A 14,280-nucleotide genomic window follows, 5' to 3' on the forward strand; every position below is an offset into this window, starting at 1 on the left:
ACTCGCTGTAAGTGAGTCTTAGAATAATCAGACTCATTTGTAATGAGTCATGGTGACTCACATGATCCTTCAAGTGTTTCGTTATACGGACAAACCAATGACGCATTAATTTGAGTCAGGGCGATGTTGTTTTGGAAACTCTTTAATTGCTCATACCTTTGGAACAGGCTGTTCAATGTCAACGTTGTTTTCTGCAAATTCAAGATTTGTAAATGCCTCAATGATGATGAAACTTTGGCGTGGACCCATATTTTATTGCAGAATAAAAAGCTCTCACGTGATGTTTTTTCAACAAATCAGAGAGCGCGATTCTGAATAAAGGGCAGTCGGGGTAATAGAATAATGAATGAATTCTACCCACTCGTGGAAGTACCTCGATTTCAATTCAGAGTTGTATATATAATAAATTTGTAAAATGTGACATTTTTCTTTTTCTTGCTTGCCATTATTTCTATCCTGTTATGTATTATATAACCAAACCTCGTAAAACATGAGAAGTTGTACATCGTAAGCGTGTTTACATTGTGAGCCGTTTTATCATCATTGCTTTTGCGGATAGCAATCAAATATTTTGAATCTAGAACTATTTGCATAGCCCGTGTTCGATCTGCCAGTGCCGATATGCCAGATACTACGGAAATTGTAAGACGGACTTCCTAGCAGGAAAGCGAACATTTTATCTACCATATTTATGAATTTATGATTAATTTCATACCCCGTGCCTGAAGCTGCCCGACCAATGTATAATATATAATTGAATAAGGGCTGATGCAGGGCCGGATTTACCATTGGGCCAGATGGGCGCGGGTTGGGCCCCCAAAATTGCCCTATGCATCTTTCTTTTAACCCAAATAACAGCATGTTTTTTGGCCAAAATAGGACAAAATTGTACAATTTTCCGCGCTTCACGCGCATTTAAGTACCTAAATTCATGTTGATTTGGTGTTAAAGTAGTCTGACATTGAATTTTTTCACGTGCTTTGCGTGCAAATGTCCTAGTAACATCGGAACAACATATGTTAATCCATTTCTATATTATACGTAAACCAAAACATGGCCACTGACTTGAGTGCACATGCCTTCCTCGGTACGTGAGTTCGGGGCTCCAAATTTTGGCCTGGCCCATGGCCCCCATATAAGGTAAATCCCACCCTGGTTAAAAGGGCCCGTACTGCTCCTTGTCCATGGGCCCCTGTTGCTCTTGCTACGCCCCTGGTCGGGGTGACTGACTAACCATCAAAATGTCACCCATGGAAGTTTAAAAAAGCGCACCTCTGTTTCACATTTTTTCTTCATTACTTTTTAGTTTCTATTGTTAAAAGAAACAAATTAACAAATTCAATATTGCAACACATCCGAATTTTAAACTCTTGAACTGTTTATCAGAATAAAATACTGTAAAAATATTTTAACTCAACAGTTGAGTAAAAAATTACTCAACATTGAGCTCATATAGGTCACAACTCAACAAATGAGTTAAAAAAATTACTCAACATATGCTCAGTGTTGAGTAATTTTTTACTCATTTGTTGAGTTGTGACCTATATGGGGGTATCTACATTATGGTGACCGACGCTGGTACTTTGGTGTAGTACCAACGTCGGTCACAAAGTGCTGGGGTACTCGGTAGTAGCCGCGAAGTACCATTGCAGCAGAGGTACTCCGTCGCCAGGAATCTTGCAGTGTAGTGGTAAAAGCCTGACAATTCCCGCCGATTACGAGCTGATCAACCTGTAGACAGTAATTTTCCGTATACATAGTTTTCGTACCAGTGAGCATGGTGAGTTTCACAATTTACTGTTACCCTTTGATTTGATCCGCCATTTTACCGGGGTTTTTTTTACCGGTTTTACACATGTAGGGCCTACTCACAATAAGGATCACAATAACATGGTCAAAAATATATGCCTCATGGACGGCAATTCTAACGACGAATATGCAGATTAGATCCGTATTTCGTTCAAATCACTCTTCCGGTGTATTATGGTTGAATAAAGTTTGTATTCAATAATACAGTGTGTCACAAACCAAAACGTCATTTTCCGTAAGCTACAATTTGCCACGTGTTAGGTGACAAATATAGGCTCTTACTAGATATAAAAGTTCGTAAACAAATAACATAAAGTCTACAAAAAGTACGCCTATATAGCTTCAATATTAATAATTGCTTTCACAATTATTCTAACACAGGTGGTTTATTTACGCGCATTTTGATACCCCATTTGTAAAATGTCGTACAATATTAACAACACAGTAGTAATTGTAAAGAAAAATACCCGAAACTAAAATGCCGTTTACAGCGATTGTTATTACGCAGCATTGTGGCACGTAAAACCCTCCATAATCTTCGCGCTGACTTCAAATAAATACAAATTGCTGCAACTTTTAAATTCGGGTATGTTTCTTTAAAACACTGCTGTGTTGTTAATATTGATATAATATTGGATGGCTGAGCATGATACCATAACATATCGGATGAGTCATAAAAATATCGGACGAGCCAACGGCGAGTTCGATATTTGTATGACGAATCCGATATGTTATGGTATCATGCGAAATAAGCCATCCAATATTATCATTATTAGGTTTTCTTAACTCCTAATAACCCTGAAAACATAATAATGAACAAAGTTGGACGAATGGGGTATCAAAATGTGCGTAAATAAATCATCCTTCTTTCTATATTGCAATATTGTGAAAACAATTATTAGTTTTGAAGCTATAGGCATATTTATAACAGCTGCGTTACTTTTTGTGCAGTCTTTATAATGACATGTCTCACACATAGTTGATGTAGGTCATGTTTACCTTTCAACAGTAACCTGAAAAGGTCGCTATGAGACTCCTGAATTACTAAAATGATATAAGTATACATTTGCTAGATTCAATGTATATTGACTTTTATCGATTGTGTTTTTTTCTGCAGGTACTCAGCGAGTCTTAAATTTCTATTGACAATCGAGTTATAAATAAATTGTATTTTATAGCGCGATGCATTTTTACGTTTCTTTCATAGTTAAAATTCATTGTTGTAATCTGCATTGTTTTCGTTTTATGTCAAGCCTAAGTAACATTCTTTTGCTCTACGACGTGTCAGCCATAGGTTTCAACCTAAAAAGCACAAGTTTTTAGATATTTTCTCAAATATCACTGAAACAATACTACATGTAGGCTTATTTGTACTCATTTTAATGCATCTTTCATGTTGATTTCAATGGTTATGAAAATGTATAATTCTGAATGTTTTAAATTTTTAAAGAAAATCTGAAACTTGTCGTCTGCAGTCGTCACCCTCGTGGAAGGGATAAATTAAGACTTGCTTAAATGTTGATTTTTGGGCAAGATTTTAAAGTGCAATTAGCCTATGTTGTTGTTGTTTAAATTCAATTATAATTCTAAACTATATAACAGGGTTGTTGATTTTTTTTTTAATAAAAAAAATGGGATTTTTTTTATTGTTTTGATTCCAAGAACTGCTATACCCCATGATAAAGTCAAAAGAGTACCAGTGGAATGCTAGTCATATGCACAATCCTACCAGGTATTTACAACAACAAAAAACAAACATGTTTTTACATTGTGAAAATTTCAAAGAAAAAAAAAGGTAAAATCATGGGGAACAAACCTGTTGAATTCTGCACCTTGTAGATGAATTTTTAGCAATAGATAAAGTGACATCATAGAGGTATTTTAATTGTATCCAAAAGTTGTAGAAGCATTAAGAATGAAGTAAAACAGTCAATTTAAACAAGAAATTAACTTGCATTTATCAAAAATGGTAAAAAATAGACAAAGTTGATTTAAATCATTGATTTAAATCGCGATTTAAATCAATGATTTACATCGGCGTGATTTAAATCAAACAACCCTGCTATATAATATAGCTACTATGCTGTAACTTATAAGCTATGTTTTCATCTATGAGCATTGGTGTTTTTCCATCAAGAAAATACCCATTCTTAGCGTTTTCTTCTTTTGGAAAGCAGATTAAAAGTACATATACACAGACTAATTTAAAACTATACGACAATTTTAAATGAAACACGCAAAAACAGGTGATAGTGAAGAGGATCGATTTACGGATGGACCAAGGCAAAGTCCGACATGTTATCCGTCCACGCACCGGCTGACCAAAGAGTTTCAAATAATAGGAGGATATATTAGGCTATGTGTCCTGACTTCACCACCCTTAGCGTTACATCACAAATATGTGATGCGATCAAGCAAAATCAGTCGGAACTCGGAAATATTGATTTTGAGATAAAGCCAAACAAAGGAAATATTTCCTTTTGTTTCCTATTGTTTTGGAAACTCTTTAAAGGGCAGGTCTATTGCTCGGACAACATGATATCATTGGCAAGCTAATATTATAAGGATAATGAAAATGACTCCTTTTTTGAGAAAATAAGACGTTTAAAATTGATATTCCGCAAAAACCAACTTAAGCGGTGAGTTCCTTCGAACGAGACAGATTTGGCCTAGATAAAATGCGACGTCATGAAATGAGATGTGCCCGCTTTGAGAAAATGGACTATAAACGCTCTCAATGGACAGAACGTAAACTGTTGTTGTTCACAGAAAAAAACTCTAAAAAGTATGGCAAAAGTATGCCGAACATAAACGAACCCGAAGATTCCGAGATTATCAAACAGCTGTGATTCTGGTTTCTTCCAAAATCAGTATGGTCCCCCTATTCTCTAACTAAATGAATGTTGTTTACTTCCAGTTTATTACTGCAAGTTGGCAATAAGCAACGCATTAAGTAACCCATTTTTTTATCCGAATCTTCTTCTTTATTCTACCCTGTATAAGTTAAAGGTCACCCCTGTATAATAATGAAATGTATATATTCGAATTGCTTATGCCTTCACTTTTGCAAAAATGTATACTTTTGCTAGTTTAGGATTGATAATTGAGGAGATATTCTAATTTGAAAACTCGATTGGTTTAAAAATTCATAATATGTGATGCGATCAAGCAAAATCAGTCGGAACTCGGAAATATTAAATTTTCAGTTTCTTATAATGATAGTAAAAACATTTACAAAGCTGCATTTGCAGAAAACCCAATTTAAAAAATTGAACAACCAGTTCCAAAGATACGAGCATTTAAAGGGCAGGTCTATTGCAAAAATAAGTTTATCTCTATTCGAAGAGAATAATTATTACATTACTAGATTTCGCGGTTCTCGGGTCGGGCGCTTCTCGTGATAGGCTTATTTCTAATTACCCAAACCCGTTACCCATATACCTGCCCTGACTTTTTAAACTACTATGAAATGCGTCTCTCAATGATCAAGACCCAACTTGACACAACTTAATCAACTCTCTGTTTGTTTTAGAACGGTAGTTCGGTAGGCCTACCCATAATCTGGAATTCGCCTCTTCCTAGCCCTGTTACCACATTTAGAGAAACCGAAATTAGTATCTGGACGTGGATAGGCCGTTACTAAAATAATGAAATCAATCGCGAGAAACGTGAACGCAAAAAAAGGTTATAGGGCTTACCACAACGGATAATTTTTATGTTAACCATTCTGGAGGATTCCGGAAATAGTCATGTTCTTCTGAAATAGGCCTATATGCACGTGTTTGGTGTGTGCACGTGTTCAGTATTGAAATATGTGTTAAAAATAAGGCCTATAAATAATTATTGGTCCGATGAGATGCACCTGTTAGTCACACTGTAATGCTTTGCCGATGCGCGCACTGTACTCCGCGCACACTCCCGTTGATACTCCGCGATAACGCAGCGTGAGCACGCGATAGTGCACCTGGTGAACGCGAAACGCGCGGACGCGAACGCGATAGCTCGCGGACAGAGGACGGACACGCCGTTATTAGTATTAAGATAAGTTGATACTTGTTGCAATTTTTTTGTGCGTATTTCTCCTGAAAAAGGACAAATTGTGTGGGTAAAGTTCAGCCTCGTACGTGTTCTTCCCCGTTTGAGGCGTACCGTGTTCTCCCCCGTTTGGCCGATGACGTAGGTAAATGAAGCGGACACTATACCCTGCTCCCATCATACAATCACAATCACTTTGACAAGTTTGACATTAGCAACAATGAGTTGTACTATCATTTACCATAACAATGCTGCATAACAATATGCACACATTGTTCTCATTTCGGGAACAAAGCCAACACAGTATTGTTATATGCGTTTGCTTTGTAATATTTCATCCAACTGAAACTATAATAACTATACATGAGTTTGTGGTCTTAGCACGGTTTATATGCTAGTCTCAGATGAAATTCTAAGCTCAAATTATTTAATTTTTTAGGCCTAATATTTCTCATGATATTGATATACATATGAATTGTAATATCACAATTTACTAATATATAAAAAAAGAAGCGACATATTTTATCCATATGTTAAAAACCATTAAATTTGCCATACTTTTTAGAGTTTTTTTCTGTGAACAACAACAGTATACGTTCTGTCCATTGAGAGCGTTTATAGTCCATTTTCTCAAAGCGGGCACATCTCATTTCATGACGTCGCATTTTATCTAGGCCAAATCTGTCTCGTTCGAAGGAACTCACCGCTTAAGTTGGTTTTTGCGGAATATCAATTTTAAACGTCTTATTTTCTCAAAAAGGAGTCATTTTCATTATCCTTATAATATTAGCTTGCCAATGATATCATGTTGTCCGAGCAATAGACCTGCCCTTTAAAGAGTTTCCAAAACAATAGGAAACAAAAGGAAATATTTCCTTTGTTTGGCTTTATCTCAAAATCAATATTTCCGAGTTCCGACTGATTTTGCTTGATCGCATCACATATTTGTGATGTAACGCTAAGGGTGGTGAAGTCAGGACACATAGCCTAATATATCCTCCTATTATTTGAAACTCTTTGGTCAGCCGGTGCGTGGACGGATAACATGTCGGACTTTGCCTTGGTCCATCCGTAAATCGATCCTCTTCACTATCACCTGTTTTTGCGTGTTTCATTTGAAATTGTCGTATAGTTTTAAATTAGTCTGTGTATATGTACTTTTAATCTGCTTTCCAAAAGAAGAAAACGCTAACAATGGGTATTTTCTTGATGGAAAAACACCAATGCTCATAGATGAAAACATAGCTTATAAGTTACAGCATAGTAGCTATATTATATAGCAGGGTTGTTTGATTTAAGGGGTTGTTTGGAATGACAGGTGAGTCAGGGGTCAAAAACAAAATTTTTACCTTTTTGACCTCAGCACATGTGTATGTATGATCTGCCATACAAAAATTAAAAAAACAATACCTCAAAGTATAATTTTTTAATGTTTTTTGTCATAATCACGCTTTTCTACAAATTTCATCTGTTTGTACCGGGGGGCGTGTCTGTTGCCAGGTAGGCCTACATGACAGCATAGACACACGTTACAACCTTGAATAATAATACAGAATTGTGACGTTATATTCTTCTTAACCTATCTTAGAACTGCCTATTATTTCAATTGTTATACTGTTCTGGTTGGTTTATTGCATATACTGTATAGAAATTATGCAATATGACGTCGAGCATGACAGAGTCATCTTCATTCAAATAAAATTCAGGTACCCGTAAGGTACCACGGAGCAATTCGCACGATAATACAATAAAACAGATGAAAGGTATGAATGGTTGTGGAATCGAATTGCAGACCTGTCCCTCTGTCACCTTAGAACTGCATCTCGTAGGCAATGGTAGGTAATAAACCAACCGGAACGGTATAACAATTGAAATAACAGCATGTCTTGGTCTCAATTCAAGATGTGCAATTTGGACACACCTACTCGTTGGCTGATTTATACCTCAACAGTTCCTCAAAGCGATATCAGAAAAGCCACTATCTCATTGTTCATTGGCCCGCAGTATGCGCTCGCCCCGGGGCACTCAACTTTAGAATTGATGGGTATATGTGCCTACAAGCGTCGCGAAGTAGGCGCATATCAGTACAAAACGTTGGGTTTTTTATATAAAAAAGGGTCATTATGTACAATCAAAATGAAAAAGGGGTCATTGGGTATAATATTTTGAAAACTGAAGGTGCCTGGTCATCGGGTATAGTCGGCTTCAAAAGAGGGGCATATATTGACAGGCACATACCGTCACCTCTAAAGTTGATGCCCCCCGGGTGCTCGCATTATATTTTGTTCATGGCTCGGCTTTTAAAACTCCCACACATCACAATAAGGCTATTGAAAAGTGTATAGAATAGCTAATGAGAGACCGGTCCCTGCGATTAGTCGCGGACCCGAGCGACAATATATATAGTAAACACATCGAGTTTATAACACAAGTGACAGTAGTCGTGAATTATGGAGGGTTTCATTGAACTTCTACCAGCAAAATATGGAATAATACTAACACAAGACACCAATCGAGATGATGATACCAGCCATAATGGAAGGCTTGTATTTGACCTTCTTATGAATCCAATTTCGTGGCGAGAAGTTAAAAAGGTAATGTATATTTCAAGAAATTTGGGTTAAAAAATTCCGTATCAGCTCGTATCATCAATTCCGTAAATATGGCGTATAGAGGCACAACTTGACAATAAACTGAACTATTTAAACGTAAAGGACGCACTGGATACACATAAATTTGTGTTTCCTTGCTAGCGGAATAGTTGCAAAAGTCTTTTTTTGTCAAAAAAGTTGGACAATTTATGAATTATGATTGGCAAAATAGCGAAAGGAAATAGACTTTTCCAACCATGTAAAACTACACTGGGTTGTTGACATGGTCGACATACATTAAGGCATACGCATGTTCCTAAAGTAGGAGGTAAGTACTATAATTAATTGTTTAAAGTGCTCAACATACCAGCAAAAAGTCATAGGGTCATCAGAGTACAGGGACTTTGTGAAATACTGGGTACAAAAAAAAAGTGCGTGAGCCGATATGCAACATCAAATATAAAAGCCGATTTACATAATTTCCCATGACCTTACAGAAGTGATCGTGCTCAAATATAAAACTATAGAGTTTGGTCCTTGATATGCACCATCAATTGTGTACTTGTGATCAATATTGCTAGGCAAACAATCACAGCAAACATGCCAAAATCCTCCCATTTCTCCTCCATTTACACACATATAAACCCATCCCTTAAATCACGCCGATGTAAATCATTGATTTAAATCGCGATTTAAATCAATGATTTAAATCAACTTTGTCTATTTTTTACCATTTTTGATAAATGCAAGTTAATTTCTTGCTTAATTGACTGTTTTACTTCATTCTTAATGCTTCTACAACTTTTGGATACAATTAAAATACCTCTATGATGTCACTTTATCTATTGCTAAAAATTCATCTACAAGGTGCAGAATTCAACAGGTTTGTTCCCCATGATTTTACCATTTTTTTTCTTTGAAATTTTCACAATGTAAAAACATGTTTGTTTTTTGTTGTTGTAAATACCTGGTAGGATTGTGCATATGACTAGCATTCCACTGGTACTCTTTTGACTTTATCATGGGGTATAGCAGTTCATGGAATCAAAACAATAAAAAAAATCCCATTTTTTTATTTAAAAAAAAAATCAACAACCCTGTTATATAGTTTAGAATTATAATTGAATTTAAACAACAACAACATTGTACTTTAAAATCTTGCCCAAAAATCAACATTTAAGCAAGTCTTAATTTATCCCTTCCACGAGGGTGACGACTGCAGACGACAAGTTTCAGATTTTCTTTAAAAATTTAAAACATTCAGAATTATACATTTTCATAACCATTGAAATCAACATGAAAGATGCATTAAAATGAGTACAAATAAGCCTAGTATTGTTTCAGTGATATTTGAGAAAATATCTAAAAACTTGTGCTTTTTAGGTTGAAACCTATGGCTGACACGTCGTAGAGCAAAAGAATGTTACTTAGGCTTGACATAAAACGAAAACAATGCAGATTACAACAATGAATTTTAACTATGAAAGAAACGTAAAAATGCATCGCGCTATAAAATACAATTTATTTATAACTCGATTGTCAATAGAAATTTAAGACTCGCTGAGTACCTGCAGAAAAAAACACAATCGATAAAAGTCAATATACATTGAATCTAGCAAATGTATACTTATATCATTTTAGTATTTCAGGAGTCTCATAGCGACCTTTTCAGGTTACTGTTGAAAGGTAAACATGACCTACATCAACTATGTGTGAGACATGTCATTATAAAGACTGCACAAAAAGTAACGCAGCTGTTATAAATATGCCTATAGCTTCAAAACTAATAATTGTTTTCACAATATTTAAATATAGAAAGAAGGATGATTTATTTACGCGCATTTTGATACCCCATTCGTCCAACTTTGTTCATTATTATGTTTTCAGGGTTATTAGGAGTTAAGAAAACCTAATAATGATAATATTGGATGGCTTATTTCGCATGATACCATAACATATCGGATTCGTCATACAAATATCGCACTTATGACTCATCCGATATGTTATGGTATCATGCTCAGCCATCCAATATTATATCAATATTAACAACGCAGCAGTGTTTTAAAGAAACATACCCGAATCAGGGTGTCCCAAATTATTTTAGATGTTTTCACAATTCGAAATATTTTAAACTGAAACATTTTGCCTCTAACCAATACAGAAAAATAATTCCATATTTAGATTCCTCGTCAAATTTCCCTTCAGAAAATCTATATATTGACTATGATAGAATAAGTAATTAAAATTTTACAATAACTGTTAGATTTTGAATACTTCCGTATTACTTACTGCAATAAGTAATATGAAAACGGGTAGGTTTGTAGGCCTATGTAAAATTTTGTATTTTCTAGACTAAACCAATCATAAATGATTAAAAACAATTAGTAGAATTGTTTAGCTGTAAGGTCACACGTCTTTTAAATGTCAAAATTCAATTTACAACCTTTACAGAATGCAAATTATACACTAAAAATCAATCCCATAGACTTTGCGTGTTCAACATCCCCACCTCCACATCCCCTACCTCCGCCACCCTGCCAATTCTGAATTCTATGAAGTACAGTTAGTGTCAGTATTAAAAAGGCTAGAGTATTTCTTTTTTCATGGTTGAAAGTGCATTTTATTTAGCTACAAAAAGAGACCAAATGCATTGCAATACGCTATTGCATGGCAGAGATATCATCAATTAATTTGAGACGCATTTGCAAAAACATAACTTTTCCACCTTTTTGGGGTCATACTTATTACATAAGTGACTTATTATGGGTAATAAATGACTTATGTCCGACCGTGTGAAACCATGTGAATACGACTTTATAGCGATGCATAGCGAGATGAATACAATATAACCCTCTTACGGCTATTTCGCCTTAGAAGTGATGTAATAATAGGATTAACTACCATCATGTTCACACGGGCGGACATAAGCTACTTATTACCGGCGATAAGCTACTTATGTTCGACCGTGTGAACACGACTATAGATGAATACAATTTTTGAATATATCGCCCAGCGCTATAACGTTCACGCGGTACCTATGAATTGAACCACAGAATGTTAAAGGATACGATACATGATTTATCGACAAGTGACTCATTTCGGAATGCGATCATGAATTTTGAAGAAAAAAAGTTTCCACAGCCTTCGTTGGGATTCGAACCAGCGATTCGGAACATCCTTTGATTACGCGTCGAGCGCTTTACCGCTCGGCCACGGTGGCAGTTGAGTGGAGGAGTGTAATGATAAATGATAAATCTCATAATGCCATCTTTAGCATTTAAAAAAAAAAAAAAGACGCGTTTTGTAAAGATAGATTAGCCGTTTTATGCATAAAGAGCACAAACGTTTGGGAAAGGTTTCAAACAAATAATAAAGACACTGATGTGATGATGAAATTGCGTAAGTCGGGAAATATCTGCGTCGCAATGTTTTGTTTTGGTTTTAGGAATTTGACCTTAAAATTTACGACATCATGACATTATCATTCGAAATCAACAAAAGATATTTCAACAGTATATGGCCTCATTCTTTCTCTAGAATGTTTTGTACATGTTTGTGAAATAGCTTCAACAATGGTTCGCTGCATAATGGTAAAAACAGCCTTGACCTAAAAAAGGGCGAGAGGTACCATATTTACCGATTCAGGCTAAATTTAAAATTGATATAAAACGTTTGTTTTTGATCGATTACAAAAATTAATTTTTGTCATATAAAGAAATTGTGTCTGGCGTGAATTGCACTACAGTTTTTTTTATTCTTAGGGCTCTTTAACTTCTTCAAATAATTTTTTAAATGATAGGGTGAATCCCCTGGCCCTCTATAATTACGCACAAAAGATCGAGTCCCCTTAAGAGCAGGGTTAAAGACTAATTCTATAGAATGATTAACATAAAAGAGCGGCATTGTATGCAACCAATGATTGCAGACCTGTACGCAGGTGATTAGTGCAACATGCTTGTAGTGCAGGGCGATATATTCAAAAATTATATTCATCTATAATTGCTATGGTAATCAATCCTCATCAAGTAACATCATCACTTCTACGGCGAATCGATTGCTGGGATTCCAAAGAAGACGCAAGGAATGATCAAACCGGGAAGTGGCACTCAAATTAGCACGTGACCTATTGTTATCAAACTTTTCCAAATGACTCTGATTACGATTATTTTAATACCCAGTTTTGGCCAATACAAAATACCAAAACATAATTATTAAACAATCAACAACACACGTAGTTATCTGTTATATGGAACATGACCAACATGTCTCGAATAGGCGATTCTTGGCCAAAAAGCTAAGGCATATTTGATTATAAATATATAAATGTTCATAATCCATAGATATTCCAAGTTCTCCGCAACTATCTTTAAAAAATGAAACTTTGACCAAACTTGTCCGATTTTGATTTGTTTTTCGCTTGTTGAAAGCTAACAATGTCATTCAATTAAAACTGGTGCAGTTATACAGGGTGAGTCAAAAAAGTGCAATAGAGCACAAAATCGATATATATAATATATATATGTAAGAACCAAGTTGAACATTGCCATTATTGAAAGTTTCTATAAATGCCACAATCAATAGTCACCTTCTGTGAAAATATGAAGTGACTCGCTACTACCGTGTAAGTTTTATGAGTCCTTTTGCTGCAATACCCAATTTTAATCCAATGCCAATGAGGTTAAGAAAATGGTAGTTGTTCCAAATCAACCTTACACAGAGTGGGCTGACATTCAAAACTTAGATGTCTCTTGGACAAACACTAAAATTGAGGTATCGCTATAAAATGTGGCATAAAAACAAAACGGTAAATGCTAATTCCTTAAGGGGGAATAATACCCTGATTTTCATCAGTACCCCTCTTCTTTTTTTTTCTTGCAAATTTATGAAGTACATAAATATGTTCATTACCTCATGTCCTGAACTTATTAAATATATCTACATACAAAGTGCTTTTAAACCATTTTAGTAAGTCATTTTAGCCCTATATATTTTTTGTTTACTGTATCCTAGTAACTCAGATCTGTGTTTCATAACAAACCATAATTTATTCTATTCAACATGTTCAAGTAGGGTACATGAATAGAATACATTAAGTTCTTTGTTATACTCTCTATAGAAAATCTAGTGGTGCATGCAAAATATAACACTGAATAAATTAAATAAACACTTATACAATGGATGCATAGTCATTAGTCAATTTAATACTATAATGTGTTGTTAGGAGAAGAAAATGCTATTAGGTCACCGTATGTCAGGTTATAGGTCAATTGGTTCAGGTCAAATTTAAGCATCAATTTTGAATACACATGTGAGAGTCTGTGATATCATAATGAGGCATAATTTTGATATTCTGTCTTTAACTGGATATATATCGAGAAGTGCAAGGTGGATATACTAATATAACTTGGGATGTAAACGGTGAGTACAATTTAGAATGCCTAGTTGAGATGGATTTCACAAATAAATATAAAATAGTTACCAAAATCACAAAAGTTAAGCTTACGGAAAACTACCCAATATGGTGGTATAGGTGACAAGAAATACATTTTTTTTTCAACATTGCTGTAGTATGGTTGTGGTAACCTGTTACCTATGGCTTAAGTAAGTTTCAGTGAAATAATGTCGCAAGTTAAAAATACAAAATATAGCTCAACATTGAAAATAGAAGCATTTAAACCAGTTCCTTTTTTGATAGTTGTGGAGCACCAAGTTCATGAAGTCATAAAAGAAATCAGGAACCACTTATTTCCATTTTACATATCAACCTTATTTCCCTAATGTGTTAGCAACACATATCCAAAATTTTAACGAAATCCGTTGATAGTAAGCTTTCCAAAATGAAGTG

Source organism: Amphiura filiformis, chromosome 2 (genome assembly GCF_039555335.1).
Source record: "Amphiura filiformis chromosome 2, Afil_fr2py, whole genome shotgun sequence".
NCBI classification, from domain to species: domain Eukaryota; kingdom Metazoa; phylum Echinodermata; class Ophiuroidea; order Amphilepidida; family Amphiuridae; genus Amphiura; species Amphiura filiformis.